The sequence below is a fragment of the Aquila chrysaetos genome, chromosome 6 (assembly GCF_900496995.4).
Source record: "Aquila chrysaetos chrysaetos chromosome 6, bAquChr1.4, whole genome shotgun sequence".
Lineage (NCBI taxonomy): Eukaryota > Metazoa > Chordata > Aves > Accipitriformes > Accipitridae > Aquila > Aquila chrysaetos.
Window position 1 is genome coordinate 32,377,217 of NC_044009.1, and position 15,810 is coordinate 32,393,026.

The 15,810-nt window shown below is 37.0% G+C and overlaps 1 protein-coding gene across 11 annotated transcripts in view; it reads right to left on the reverse strand.

Annotated features, from left to right (window-relative positions):
* Window positions 1-15,810, reverse strand: part of B3GALT1 (beta-1,3-galactosyltransferase 1) — a 228,654-nt gene that overhangs the window by 130,007 nt on the left and 82,837 nt on the right. The window contains exon 1 of one of the 11 annotated variants that reach the window (XM_030017461.2): window positions 2,234-2,841. The exons of the other annotated variants lie outside the window; for them this stretch is intronic. The gene's annotated coding sequence lies outside the window, so the exon portion shown is untranslated. Of the gene's footprint in view, window positions 1-2,233; window positions 2,842-15,810 lie in introns of those variants that run through there. 11 annotated transcript variants of the gene reach the window in all.

Below are 15,810 nucleotides of genomic sequence, written 5' to 3' on the forward strand. Positions count from 1 at the left end.
CACGCACAAAACCTATTTATATAATTATTTTTTTCTGAAAAAAATGTGGCAGTACAAACACATAGAAATAATATAAGTGTCCTACAGCACAAAACGTGTGGACTTATGAGAAACAGAATCTACCTAGTGTTTGGCAAGTTGCCCTTTGGGAGCCTAAGCAACACCTTCAGAGTGACCATCATATTTCGAAGTGCCACAGACAACCATTTTTGGTTGCATGCACCATTTTTCTGTTTTCTTTTAGGCCTTGAAGTTCACAACAAGGTGCCTATCCGAGACACCTCTGCAGGGTTCAGTGATTTTCACAGAATTCTGATCAGGCTTGCAAGAATTATCCTTATATTGTAAATGGCAATTTTCTAAATTGCAATTCAAAGGAGGTTTGTCTGTTTCCTTTTCTGTTTTATCACTCTTTGGTGGGTTTTTTTTGCCAGAACTTATTTCCTGGCTTTCCCCCAATTCCTAACAACCCCTCCTCCATCTCTTCAGCCTCTTTTCCCCACCTTTGCTTTTGAGCAGTCATGCCTTTAGGCAAGAGTTTGTAAATTAAAATTGTATTGTCCTGTTTTATGAACTTAGCTATTCCCAGCATTCTCATTTCTAATCTTCTAACTTCCTTAATTAAGTGCAACATAGTTATAAATGCCTGTGTGGGGAATTTGATCATGATTATTTGAAATGACATATTTTTGTCATACAAGCAGGTATGAAAAATAATTAAAGTTTGGGAACACATAATGATGTGAAGGAATTTTAATCGAATTAAACTGTAGACTCTTGGGACATCTTTTCTAAAATAAAAAGCATATCTTTAAAATAATTTCTGCATTCATGGGGAACTTATTTTCTTGAGGACAACAGCCATATTTGTTGGCCCTTTTCCAGTAGGATTTATGTCAGAATGAAGACAAAAAGCATAGAAATACTTTAAATGGCTTCTTTTAAATGACGAAAATGGTTCAACCCTTTAATGCATGGAGTCCTTGCGTGTTCAGTCTCAAGGACTGCACAAGCCTCTGCATAAGCCTGCCTGTGACTGAGCCTAGACTGGCAGCCTTCTGTGGCTCACAGACACACAACTACAATACGGTGGACAGAGCCCTGAATCAAAGGTGAACTTAGCCTAAAAAGAGCAGAATTTGGCTCCATGTTTCCCCTTTTCTCACGGCCAAAAAGCTTTACAGATAATAAACACAGTCATCAAAATTCACTTATGGCAAGTAACAGTTAGCTTGCGCATCATTTATTGCAGAGTTCTGATACTTTAACATGTAATATGTGTATCCTTAGAGCATGCCACATTTTATTAAGGTGTCCAGCTTTTCACAAGGAGGATATTAAATGAAAAGCGTTCTTATTTGCCTGGAAATTCATGCCATACACCAAATACCATGTTTTCTGTGATTAGTTAGCAGGAACCATCTGTCATGTCCCCACCCCCACAGTGCTGAGGCAGGCAGAGACTGAAGGTGAGAAGTGTATTTACTTTTGACAACAAAACCAGCTGTTGCCATTACTTTTAGCTGTAAGGCAAACATGCTGGAAAAGGTGACTATCTATTGTGATTCTAGTGCACTGGGACCAACTATGACTGTTGATGACAGCTAACCTCTTAAAATCTGGATGAAAATTGCTTTATGGCTTATGTCAGGAGGGCATGTACAAACACAGCTCCAGCTGAGAGCTGGAACCAAGAAGCGGAAACTTCAGGCTAGAAAAGTATCAGGATGAGTACAAGTAAGAATCTCCCGCTTCTCGCGCCTTTCTTTTGGTAGAAAATTATATGGGAAAAGAGAACTATTTTTCCCTAATGATAACACAAGATCTGAAATTAAGCACAGCAGGTAGAAACATCCAGCACAGATTTAAAAAGGTATTGCATATTCATATGCTGAAATGTTTTCCAGTGCTGACAGCTAACTATTCCAAGTGGAAAAGATACACGCTCTGCTGTTGTTCATTCTCTGCCAATTTCCCGTCTTAAAACTCTGGCACCGTATTTTGGTGGCTGTGTACTCTAATCCCTGTTATTCTTACCATCATCCATCAGACTAAAAAGGATATTTTGAGAGCCAAATCCTTTTTACTTTGAATATGATTGCAGCAAATAGGTATATTTTTAAAAATTTTGAATAAAGGGAAAAGGGGTATTTCTTCACTAAAAACACTTTATTCCCTTGTTACCTTCTTTCATATTGTACAAGGAGAGCACTGTGCTATGGTGTGAACATACCTAGAGCATATTTCAGGAGCAAAACATAAACATTGGCAGCAAAGGGCACTTTATGCAAATGCATTTCCTGAGTGATGGCTCTTCCTCCCTGATGATTCTGGCAAGACATAATAATTTGGGAAAATAAGTGGAGTGCCCTGCCCTTCAGCTCTTTTCTCCAGAGCACGTACATCCCCTTGCAAATAGGATTATGACAAAATAAAAGGTTCATTTGGGTGGGAGCTTCTTTTAAAATATGTTCAATATATCACTGTAGAAAATAGTAGAGATAAAGCAGAGCTATAAAAGACACACTTTTAGGAAGAGAAAACAGACCATCATGCCTAACTCTATATTGCACTCATTTTCCTTTTACAGCCCACCTGTCAGTCCTGTTATCCTTGTCTAGAAAAAAATTTACAGTAAGTCTCTGCTTCAATCAGTTTCCATGGTAACTTGGTTCTGTTTTAAAACCTTTATATAAAAATGGCTTGGTTAAAATGATAATGAGCTGGAGTGCTTGCCCATACCTGAACTACACCCTTCCCATTGCTCAAAAATAATCAGACAGGGGCGTCACTCAGGGGTGTCACTCCATCTGCTCTAGTCCCTTTAGCTTCTACAACACTGTCTCACTAACCAAGTCAGATCATTTTCTTTGCCATCTGGAAATCTCATTTTTCAGAGACATATAGGGTTCAGGGTACTGACTAGTGTTTACATATTACTTGCTGTGGAGTAAAGCATGTTAGGGTCCGGAGTCTTGAGTTCACTGGGGAAGGAACCTTCTGTGTGTACAGTACCTACAGCGGGGGCTGAAAGCTCCCAGGACATTAGCATATTTTAAGAAATGAACCAGAAGAGGCAGACTGTCTCCCTTCTAGAAAACCCTTTTCACAGAGGTAGGAAAAAAATTTCCTTTCAAGCCAGATCAAGGGGAAATAAAAGTTCAGAAAAAACAAATGCAAGTTTTAATTGATTCTAAGGATCTTGTGATACTGTCCCATCACAGTGTATATGTACGTTTTATCCAACCTTTAGTTACCCCTTATCCTAGTTTCAAGCTCATCTCTTGCACTCCTAATTTCTGATTCTCTGGCCCAGTTTGTCTTTGACAGTCTTTTTCATAATTCTGATTAATTCTTTATACTGTCTCAAATCTCTTCTAGGAAAAAAAATCAATATTCTTTTTTACGTAACTTAAATACTTCAGTGATAACACAAGTTTCAGTTACAGGGAAATCTTAAAAGAACTTCTAATGTGGATCTGATAGAGCTCTTCATCAATTACTCTGAAAACTTGCTGCATTTTATAGAAGATGACACCTTCCCTGTGATATCAAAAACTCTTAAAATTCTGTACTAGATCTGCTCTTCTTAGTTGTATTGGGTAGGTTAATATTTGTATAGGAAGTTTTTTGTTCCATAGAAGGCACTGATAGAATTTATGAAAAATAATTTTACACTGCTAAATCTTCCAAAAAGCTGCTGAATGTAGGTATATACCAGTTAATTTACAACTATGTTTGTCCAAACAAAGACTTGGTAAAGATCTCATGTTTCGGCATGGGAGAAAGCAATACTATTTTCCCATGATAAGTGGTTGCCCCGCTGGTCTCTATTACATGCCTAAAATAACAGAAACAAGCCCATGTTCGCATTGTGTTTCATAGTTTGGATAGTATGAGATACTTAGCAATAGAAAGAAGGGCACTGCTCAGGGATTTTTCACACCACCTCATTTCTGAATGGCACTACTATGTAAGGTATATGCATGCTATATCCTTTATATGGGTTTACTTTTGTGTAGGCTAAACTTTTGTCATCTACTGATTCACCTAGATAATATGTTCACCTTGAAATTCAGTTGCAATTTAAAAGGAAAGAATCAGTATCCTTGTCCCAAACCAAATAATATGGGTGTACCAGAAGTTCAATTTAGACCCACATAATTCCTCCCAAAACCACGTGAAAAAACAAGCTTTCAAATGCATTTTTTCCACCTCTTATTTTTAACTAGCAATCTCATTTACCCCCTATGTCCTAACACTGTCCTATAGACATTCATTTCTGAGGACAGGGCGTGGTCAAATCAGGGTATCATAAATCTACTGAATTCCTTTCATCAGTCATGGCAATAACATCTTCACAGTACTCCTGCGTGTCAGTAAAGTATGACCTTCTCTGACTGATCTGTGCAGACTATGCTTAATTGAACTATGCTTTTCCAGTGGGCATTTTAACTTTCACACAATGATTTTTTCAATAGCTGATATCAAACCAACTGGTCTCGAGTTTCCAGATGAAAGAATAAATAACATCTGATGCTTTGTCGATTGAAAAAAAGTAGTTATTTATTTTTAATCCTTTTAACCTCTTTTAACCAAATTGAACAATTAAATATGCTTACACTTTCCATGGTTTTTTATTCCTTTCATAATCCTTTATATAAAAAGGAGGACTGATTCTGTGCCTCTTTTTACCATTGTAGCATTATTGATTCCAACCTGATGCTAATCTGCTCTCCAGAAATCTGTGCTCCAGTAGTTTGATGTGAAAACTTATCATACCAGTTGTCCGCTTGAGATGGGAAATTTCTTGTTAGGCATGGTCTTTAATACAGTTCTTATTGTAATTAATTAATCTGCTAATTACAGTGTAGTGCAACAGGCTATTGTTCATATGTACGGCAGATCAATTGTTAGCTGCAAAACGCTCTCAAATGTATCATTTAATATTTCTGCCTCTTTTTAAGTAGATTAAAAATTACTGCTAAATTAAGAGGGTCTTATTAAGTTAAGTTTTAGCTCATTATGCTAACTTACACTTTTTTAAAAACTCCTTTCTTGATTCCTTTTTATTTTGAAATGTCTTTTATCATCTTATATTAATTATTAACAAGTATTTGAGAAATACTAGTATCTATTACTAATTTAGTTGCTTGCTGGTAGGAATTCCAAATAGTTGATTTCTGTGCCTTAAATAATTATGTGGGGTTTTTTCCCTTTATAACTATGACTACCTTCATGTGCTGCTCTATATGAATTTTTTTTCATTTTGCATACAATTAATAAGATTTTATTTAGTACCTATTTTACTCCCTCACTGTGCTTTCTGAAGACATATATCATATTTTGAAAGCTAGTTATATTGCGCTTAAAGTAGAACAAACCTGTTTGGATAAAATAATAAAAGCTCCAATATTCATGCATCCATGAACCTTCACATTGCAAAACTCAGACACCTCTGCTGATGAAGGCTGAATGGGCTATGTATAAACAAGTATGTAAAATGAGAATCAGTAGCTTGTAAGAAGTTAACTGTGCCTGCATTACCAGTTTGCTGCCATCTGTGGTATACGTTTTTGAGTTGGATGAACTTTGCAATGGTAACCTGAACCTCAATCTCCCTCTTTGCTGGTCCCTCTGGTCCTGGTATCTCCTACACGATTCATCCTCCAAATTTCCACATTATGTCCTAAACTTACTTTCAAGATATCTCTCTCTCTATGCGAAGTATCCCCTCACCCTGGTTACACGCAAAAACCCATGTTTCGAAGTGTGCTACACAGAAAGAGATCAACAGAGGGATACCATCGTGGAAGTTACAGGAGAGGAACCGAAGCTGCAAACAGAGAGAGTCTGGAAAGTGGGAAGGAAGGAAAGGGCAGCGCTTTGTTTCTTCTCTCTGCCTGCTCCTCCTGTGAGTAGCACAGCCAAGATAGGAGTTTGAAAGCAAGTTTATCAGGATCATTAAGTTGCCTGCTGACCAAATTAACAAGGTACAAAGGCTCAGAAAACTGAATCGGACATTTTCTCTCTGGCGTATGTGGTTTGTTTGAGTCAGAACCACAGCACGTGAATAGTCTTGCACTCTTTCACTTCTGCTGTTCTTTTGCCTCCAGCCCTCCTCCTGACAGGGGCACTGGCCTATCTGGCAGTAAAACTTGTCGCACTAAACATTCCCGATCTTTATTGTGGTGAGTAGTAAATGAGAATTATTTTATAATGGTGCAGGATAGGAAAGAGCAAAGAGATGCAATGGGCAGCAGAGTTAAGAGCTCAAACCAAGCTTTCAGGCATGCTTCAGAGACCACCAAACTCTGTTCTGTTATGGAAGGCCAAAAGGTTGTGAAGCAGTTAATTTCAAACTAAGGTCATACCCACTCAATTTAATTAAGAGATTATTTTCTCTAGAAACTCTTGTGATCACAGTTGACACATGGGACTAATCTGATCAATAAAGTTTTTTTAGCAGAACTGTTTTTAAAAACACACACATTCAGGTCACACTGAAAGGAATTTTTAAAGTTCCACCTTACTGGGAAGATAACCAGTATCAGTGAAAATAATAAGCAGAAACATAATGTTTTCATGTCACCTAGTAGCACTGAATAAGTAGGTACGTGTATTTTCAAAATGAGTTTGCTGTTTCAAAGTGACAAAGACATGGTTAGCCATTAGGTCTGGATTATAACAGAGTTAGGCTAGTGAGTAGGACTCAAGGAAACTCAGGTTCCTTGCATGGCTTCTGGGCCATGGAGACCAGGAGACTTACTTAATTTGTGCAATGTTAAGAAATACATTCCAGGCTCTGTGATTCCCAACTATTATAAGGAAGAATGAGAGAGTTGCAATGTATGTAAGTACCTAAACAGAAAACAGAAAATAAATCATGCCTATTTTCTGGTTAACTGTCATAATTTTACCTTGATTTACTCAAAGATTTGCGTCTTTCAATGTGAAGCTTTTCAATGACATTATATAAATGAATCTAGCTTAATGTATCATTCTTAGAAAATTTATATCAGTTCCCTGATCACTCCATTTCTAGAAAGAAAAGCAAGCTTCCTGTATTACTTTTAGAAGTATTGTATAAAAAATTCATCTTTATCTGTGTGCTTAGAATCTGGGGTTTGAGGGTTTATTCATAAAATCCAAACTAGCTTGTTTGATTTTCCACCTTACTTTCCTTCTTTAAAAAAAGTACAATTTGAAGGAAGCACAAAATCGGATGGAAGAACTCAATTTGGGCTCTTGAGAATGTATGGCAATTACATTTCCTTTTACAAAGGGAAAAGAGTTAATCTTTTCTAAATTACAGGTGTAAAAAGAATCAGCTATGGACGCGTATGTCTTAAATAAGCTTTATATATACATCTGCTTTTGATTTCTAAAGATAATGCAAGGAATAGGGTATTTATAACAACAAAAAATCGGGTCAATCAACAAGGTAACATCATCAGTCTGGGTCTGGCATTGGTCTAGAAAATGGGGCAAATATTAATCTAATATAGACAATATTGTGAATTCCAAGATTACGCATGCCACAGATACATGGCTGATTCACCAGCTTTGAAGTCCAGAATGCCTTATATATTAATGTGCTTTTAAACTAGAACTAAAGCTGAATGGGAAATGGGTTGGTTAATTTTTGCTAAGATGTTAGTTTAGTCAGTCAGAACATTTCTCAGAAAAACAGTATTAGGATGAAACACAAAGATTTTCACAAATCTTCCAAGAAAAACTTGCAAGCTTCCCTAGCCACCTGTATTTCCTCCCGCCACCCCAAACGCACAAGTGTAAAATCAAGACATATTTAAGACCGTGTAACCTGTAACATTTAAAGGAGTACAGCTTTAAAAAGTAGAAAAAGAGAAAAATGAAATAAATGCCTGTGAGGAAGTTATGGTAAGGCTCTCCAGAAAAGCAGAATCCAAAACACATGCTGAGGAGCTTGCTGGCTGATCTGATCTGAGTCTAGTAAAAACACTAAAAAAAGGGAAAAAAACCTCTAAAGCAAGTAACAGTCATTTGTATCAGTGATGTTCTCATCTTCGTGATGTTCAGGTATTTTCCTATCAGAATTTTTCAACCCTCCCCCTCCCCACCCCAAATCTCAAACACTGCCTTTAGTATGTATAATAGTATCTTTCTAGCGTCTCTTTTATACTGTTAAGCTGCTCAGTCCTTTATTCTCCATATTCAGAAGCTTCAACAGCTAAGTAACTTCTTTATGTGTGATTTTCATTAGGAAGACACTCTAGTTAGTAGATCAAAAGCCCTCTGAATTTCTACCCCAACTTAATTGTTTTGATGGAGCAATTTAAGTCTGTGGATTTTTTTTTTTTTTTTTTTTAGCAAATTTCTTTCAATAGTGGCATAGTAGTGGGACTCTTTGTTCAATTATGATTCCATTTTTTCTCGTTTTTGTTTAGTTTGATTTTGAGGAACAGAAGTTGCAAGACATATTTTGGCTCAAGGAGGTTAGTCACTCATGTGAGTTCAGTACATTCTTTACTACTATAAAATTTATAAAACCAGTCATTTTTGAAGCCATGAAAATTAAGCAAAATCAGCCACGCTGGACTTACAACTAAAATAATATTTTTTTTATAAATAGGCTCTTTTTCCTTTCCAAATGAAGGATGTAACATTTTCAGCAATGCAAAAGTTAAATTTTTAAAAGTAAAGAGTGCTGGGAAGGGGAAGTTGAGAAAGAACATTCACCCATCCTACAAATGTAATGCAAAAGCTCAGTATTTTTAAGGTCACTTTTCATTGTTATGAATATCCCTGATGGCTGCCTAAGATCAATTAGATTTAATGTAGTCTATTATTCCTCACTAAACTTCAGCTCCTCAGTCCTACAGTACTACATTTTATTAACAATTGTGAGAGGAAAAACTGAGGTTTGGAATTTTTAAAATCCAGAAGCAAAAAGAAAAAACATGAAAACAAATGCTGCTATTCTAGACACATGGTCATGGGTTGAATTATGGGGTTTTTTTCTTCTTAGGTTTGCTTTTCATGTCTATGAATATTACATTGGGAAATAATTTTGTAGCTCTTTTTTGTGTCAGATGCCCAGATGGTATAAACTAGCTACATTGTAGTATGGATTTATATCCCCATGGAATGGAGAGCATATATATGTAACATAGCATAACATAAAAGCTTTCTCATTTAGCAAAGGTTGTCTATCTGCATAAGAATTTCAAAGTACTTAGTGTCTTGGACCAAGGACTCAGAATTTGGTGGCACTTTTCCATTGCCTTCTCTGGAGCTAATGGGGAATATTCACACTAATCAATTTTAGGCTACTAGCTCAGATCAGATGATTACACAGAAATTTAGAAAAGGTAAAGTTGATTTCTTTATGGTCCAAATCCTTATTTAACAGAAAAGAAAGAACTATGTTCTGATAAGCTCTTTTTTGAAATTCAAATTGTGTTTATACCTTAGGGAAAAGACTAACTGAGGCTAACATGGCTTGCATGAGCTTCAGATGATTAACCTACTTTCTATTGCTCTCACCACACTGCATTGCTTAATCATTATTTTTTAGCAGTGTCTTTAACAATTAGATAAAACAGCATTTATCTCTTTTCTATATTTAGAAGACCTTACACAAACTAATCTTACTTTTTCTTTATTTTCCATTATACTTGCCATATGGATTGTGTATAGTAAAATTAACGTAAGAAAAAATTCAATCTCTATCCTTGACTAGATTCAGATGAGTTAATTCTTTCTTATCTTTATTCTCCCTCTAGGCTCAGTGTCCATTACTGTTGATGAGCTACTATGGGTTTCTCACTGGCAATGAACAGACTTTAACATTCAGTCAGGTGTTTTCCCACTCAGAATCTGTTTTCCTGAAGCATTAGACAACCGATTGGGAAGTCCAGTAAAGAGAAGACACTCTCGAATATTCTGTCCAGAATGAAACAGTCAGTTATTATGGTAGTTTTGTGAGACAATCCTGAGTATGTATGTATGATGATTGCATGGTGTGTTTCAGCTCATAAAACTATTATACTAAGGTGGGAGAACTATTGGTTCATCGGTTATTCTACATTGGCTTTCTAATGGTGGATATTTTTGGGGAAAAAAATAAGAGTGTTTCAGGTTCATTTCCAGGCCTGCAAGCTGCAACCCTGCAGCCACAGCACAATTAGAAATATTTAATCTATCTACTCTTCCTTTCATGTATTTCAGGGACATAAACTTTGGTCTTCAGGTTTTCGAGATAATATTTCAGAGATGTTTTTAATAACTGATGTTAGAATGATTTTTCAAATGACATGGGAATTTGCAATGGCCAGTTCTGCTATATGGGCAATATATCTGCAATTAACAGAGTAATCTCACAGAGGGACTTTTAGTGTTTCCCTATAAGGTTTTCTTTCTGTATCCTCAAATTGTCTTATAAAGCTTCTAGTATTTTTCTAAGAAAAATACACTAGCTGATTCTCACAACACAGTGCACACTCGAAGTGTAATGTCATAAGTGCTATTTTTCTTTTTATATTTTTTAAGATGCTACACTAAGAAAGAATTCAAAAGTATGTTCTTCAACACTTATGCAAAAAAGGCTATATGCAAGAAAGGAACATACAGCTGTGCTTATTAGTATGTCTCACTGTACCAAGTTTTTCTGGTAGAAACCTAAGTCGACTTACTATTAAGTAAAAATATTATTAAGTGGAAATACATTTAGACATCCCTGAGAAAACATTTTGGAGCAAAATAAATATAAGCAATTTATAAAATTGTTTATATATAACTCAAAAATTGCAAAGAAGTTTTTTTCTCAAGGAATGCCATCACAATACCAGTCCATGTCATTTCCTTTGAGAGAAGGTACTTATCTATGCACAATATTGGGGCAGAGTCAGCCTTTAGTGCCTTAGATTAAGGAACCAATGATAACTGAATACAGAAAATGGAATAGCAAAGAAAAAAATTAGTTTTAGGCCCATGTACAATGCTGGTTCAAACAGTAGATCTGACTTCCATTCAACTGTGTGCTGAATTCTACAAGAATACCTAATTATTGTAATTCATGGGACCATCAGGGTAAAGAAAATAATTTTCCCTGGACTTCAGGCAATTACCTAATGACATTGTCAAGAGTAATCCACAGGAATAGTTGCTCTTGTTTATCATCTTCCTGTACACCATTACACAAAATTTTCTCTCTCTCCCTAAAGAGACTTAGTTACTCACAAACTTAAATACTTACTGAAAACACACAAATCCTTGAAAACTGTTATGTGGCACAGGAAGAGAGCAAAAGGCCTTGTGCGACATCAACATGTCCTACATCTAGAATAGAAGGAACGTTACCTGGTAAAAGTGCTCAAGCGACTAAAAGACTGTACCACATGCTATATAAGGAGGCACGTGAAAATCAAGAGCTCCTGCCTGTCTGATTCTGTGGCAACAACTTCTTCACTTAACTGATTATTGATTAACCTTGAGCATGTAACCACGATGCTCTCATTGCAGGCCATAAGGTGCCTCTTAACCACTCAAAGCACCACTGCACTGCACTCAGCTTCCTGCCCGTGCATTTCAGCCGTGCACATAGGCGTATCAGACCTATCTGTGCTTGAATATCTGCTTTATTTACACTGCCTCTAGATGTCCAGTGCTAGAAGAAGTAGAAATGTCAACTGAATAACTAAGACAAGGATATATCTGGGATGGCAAAGACTGGCTAGTTTTGGAGAGCTTTTTGCTTATGAGAATCCCACCGCATCTAAGAAATGAATTATATCTTGGGAGCATTTAGGAAAAAAAAAATCCCACATGCAGAATTCATATGTAATATTCTTTTTTAATACTGCTTCTCCTAATTCAAAGAATTTAGTGCCACCTTTTTAACATTTCCCAAGGCCATACATTTCAGAAACTTTGTATTTAAATATCTCTTTCCCAGAACTGTAATAATAGAGGATTTCATTAGCAACATTTAGGAGTTTTAAATCACTGCTGCAGAAACAGATATATTATCGTGCACAAAGGAAAAGTGAGAATAGTTTTCCCCCACAGCAGATTCTCAGTGTATATTATATGATTCATAGGGAGAACAGTCATGTAAATGCACTGTGTTTTTCTGTTTGAAAAGATTTAAAGCTAGATTTATTTCCAAATTAAGAAAGTGTTATCAAAGAAAAAATTCTCACCAGCAAAACCCCTACATGAATGCTAAGCACATACTGTATATTATGCACGTAAGCAACTTGCATTTGAAAAGGTAAAAAGGTGGGGGTTTTTAGGAAGAAATTGTGAGGAGTTGCTGTAAATTCTTGAAGAGACAAGAATGGTCTCTTCTAATGTGACATAATAAATACCTAATGATCCTATGATTTTTTTTTTTTTTATTTCTACATGAACTATGTACTAAGAAAAACTATCTATCAACTTTCTTTTTAATCCATCCATTCTACTCCATTTTACTTTGATTCGATTTCACATGCCTGCTAGGTCTCATTCATTTAGTACAGACTCACTCTTCCACCTCCCACCCAGTTTCATGCTCTTTGGCCATGGTGGTAGCATGTCATGTATTTGCTGGGCAGCTCCTCTCCTGATCCTGGACCACATGTGCTGGAGGTAGCAGATCAGCAGATGTGTCAACTAGTTTTGCCTGCAGTGTATCCTCCTGGAACAGGAGAGAGGCACCAACATTGCGTTTCAATGGGAAAAATGTTGCTAGCTGTGGAGAGGTTTGTTTGTGCCACCTCCCATCTAGCTGTGGATCTTCTCCATGCAGAGGGATGTTATTCCCCTGCTGTCACTAACTTCATTGGTCAGATTTGTGAAACAAAGGAGATCGCTGTGCTGGATTTGAGTCTAGGCTTTTAAGCTGCGCCAATATTACTTTAAAATTACATGCTTACTATTTAACAGTGAAAATAATGCAAAGCAATCTACTCACTAGCTACTCCATTTTTATCCTGCCCATGATCTCTCATGTCCTCCTGTGTACTGTGATTGCAGCTGGAGTAACTTTATGTTTGACAACTCAAACACTGACTGTGCATCTGCTGCAGAAAAGAACTTTATGTGGGATGCACAGTCGATGTGGGAGCCCATAATGCAGGTGGTCAGCTCACGCTGAACTCTGTGTGACCTTGCCTAAACTACTGCCTATGCCATGGTGAACTGATGCTTTGCTTGGGTATGTTTATGCAAGCTGCAAGCCTACTTTTAACCACCTTGTAGATATGGCCTCAATAGTAAACCTTTCATAACAAAACAACTCAAAGTTTCAAAATCTGAATGGTAATGTTTCTGTTGTGCCTCAGATGCTACCATGACTTTATCCTATAGGGATAAAAAGTACATTCACTGGTAAAGTAGTTTTCAGCTGTAAAATGGGGTAGTAATGCCTTTTGGAAGAAACTACATTTCAGGTCAGTACTAGTCCACAGAATCCTGCATATTTTTTTGTCTTCACGTGCAGTGTGTGATGTAGCTCGCTCTCTCAGTACTTTTGATGTATTTATCATATGTGATTGACGACTAGAAAAGTTTCCAGCTCAGTTCTCAGGTGGAAGAGACAACCCAAATGAGCATACTCTATAAAGCTGGAAGTGGCCACAGTATAAATCTCTATTTGCAAAAGTGAGGTATTTTCAGCTAGCTAAGATGGTGTACTGAAGTTGCAACTGTTTGTTTTAGTCCTCCTTGTTGAGGAACAGTCAGAAATTCTCTCTTCTGTTGAGAAGCATCTAGTTTCTGTGTCCCACTGCCAGGCGTCTGTTGATCAGATCCAGTGAAAAGTACATGTTGACTTTTTGATATTTCATTCCTTTCTATGAAACAAAGATAGCATTTTACAAAGGTAAGAGATTTTAGCAGTGAATCCAGAGTATGCTGTATGGGTTCTGTAGGCATTATGTGTAAAAAGCCAAAGGTTAGTAAATGCTCGTTGTAATTATCAGTTAGTGTAGTATGTGACCCAATACTCTAGGTGTGATCTGTTGAGAGTAACCAGTCCTTCAAGCCAAAGAAGTTAAAAAAAAGTTAATATCACATTTGGGATAGCTCTGGAGACCTAACTCTTGGCTTGGCCATACCCTCGTACTCTCTAATCATACAGTAGTTTTCCCACCATTTCAAGCCAAAAGACAAGTTCTATAGGGAATTTTCAATCTCTTAATATTTTTCCTTTTGAATTTTATGACAATATAATATCATCATGGTGAAATTGAGCTATGACATTCCCCAGAATGGCCTGACTCTATCAAACCTTGCCCTCCCTGAACTTGTCTGTACTGAGAATGAGACACAAGGTATATATTGCCAGAATCTGAGAACTGCTTGTATGGCATCTGCTTCCACCTGATATCATTTCATCTCTTGCAGGTATTTGGGTATCACCATGCTACGATCGCGGAATTTAAGCTTACATGGTCTGGGAAGGCTTCTGCATGCTTTTTTTCCCTTAACTTCCCCGGCACAGTTCTCTGCTGGTGTGTATCTTTATGTTCTCCCAAGTGCAAGTTCATTAGTGAACTTCAAGATTTCACATCCTGTCCATAAAATTATTGCAGCAGCAAGGTAACAACAGTGTATACAGCTTGTCAGCTCTTTGTTACTACAAACGTTTAATTGGCTTGATATCAAAATATTTTTAAGACAAACAGAAAAAGCAAACCAAGAATTTGACTTAAAACATAAACTTATTATTGGACTGATTCTGACATGGTTTAGTATTGAGAAAGAAATTTAAATAGACATATTTACTCTGTATTACTAAATATTCAAATAGAGAACATGCGGTAGCATCATTCTTAATGTACTGCATAATGAGTGGAAGGAGTAATTGGCACTGGCTCTGACTTCAGTTCATTGCTAGCCTCAGCCGTTACTGTCCAAAGTTGCATTTTAGGCTGAACGCTGACTCTTCTGTCTGTGGAGAAACTTTCTGTTCATTCTAATTAAACTGGATAATGCAATTCATGAACTGTTTCTGGATCAGTGCTCTTCTTACTTTAATGGAAATCAATGAAAAATAAGTAGGCTTCCACAGGAGGAAATAAAAGTACAAACTCAATCTCAGAAAAACAGCCCATGAAGATTTGTCAAAAGTAGAGCACACTGGTGACCTGCAGCCTTTCCTGGGACTAATGCACAATACTTGCCTTGGAAATGCTAATGGCCAGATGGTACTATTTCATGCTGCTTTGAAATGAGTTACCAAATCCTGCTGCTAGCACACAGCCAAATAAGCCAGAGTTTTAAAATAAGTTATCAAATCTTGGCACCAGCGCACTGCCAAACAACCAGAGGTTTTACGATAGAGCGCCGTGGAATGACCAAAACAAATCTCAGTAGAAAGGGAAACCAGAACAGTTCTGTGACTGCAATTACAACAAAAAAAGCTGCAGCTTGCCCACTGCAGCAAATCCACTGTCTCTAGCAACCTCTTTTCTGACATGTTTTGCTATTTAGACTTCCCTTGCAAACTGGAAGATAAAAACAGTGCCTACTGAGACACAGAAATGCAGCACCAACTTACAGTTCTTCTAGCCCTTCTCCAGTTTCTTTGCCTTTACCTGTGCAGAGGGACCTTTAAATGATTTGTGTTTCTTCTGTGGCCTAAAGCATTCTTCCTTTAACACTGTGAATAGCTCCCTGTATTAATCTGGAGAAGCATCACTTGGGTAGTAGTGCATGATGTGTTGCTGCTAGAGGAAACCAAGTTGGATTTTGGACCATAAAGCAGAAATTGGGTTGCTTTCCTAGTTTTAATTATGTTTCTGTTTAGACGTAAGGCCATTTCTTATTTGTTGGCAGAGG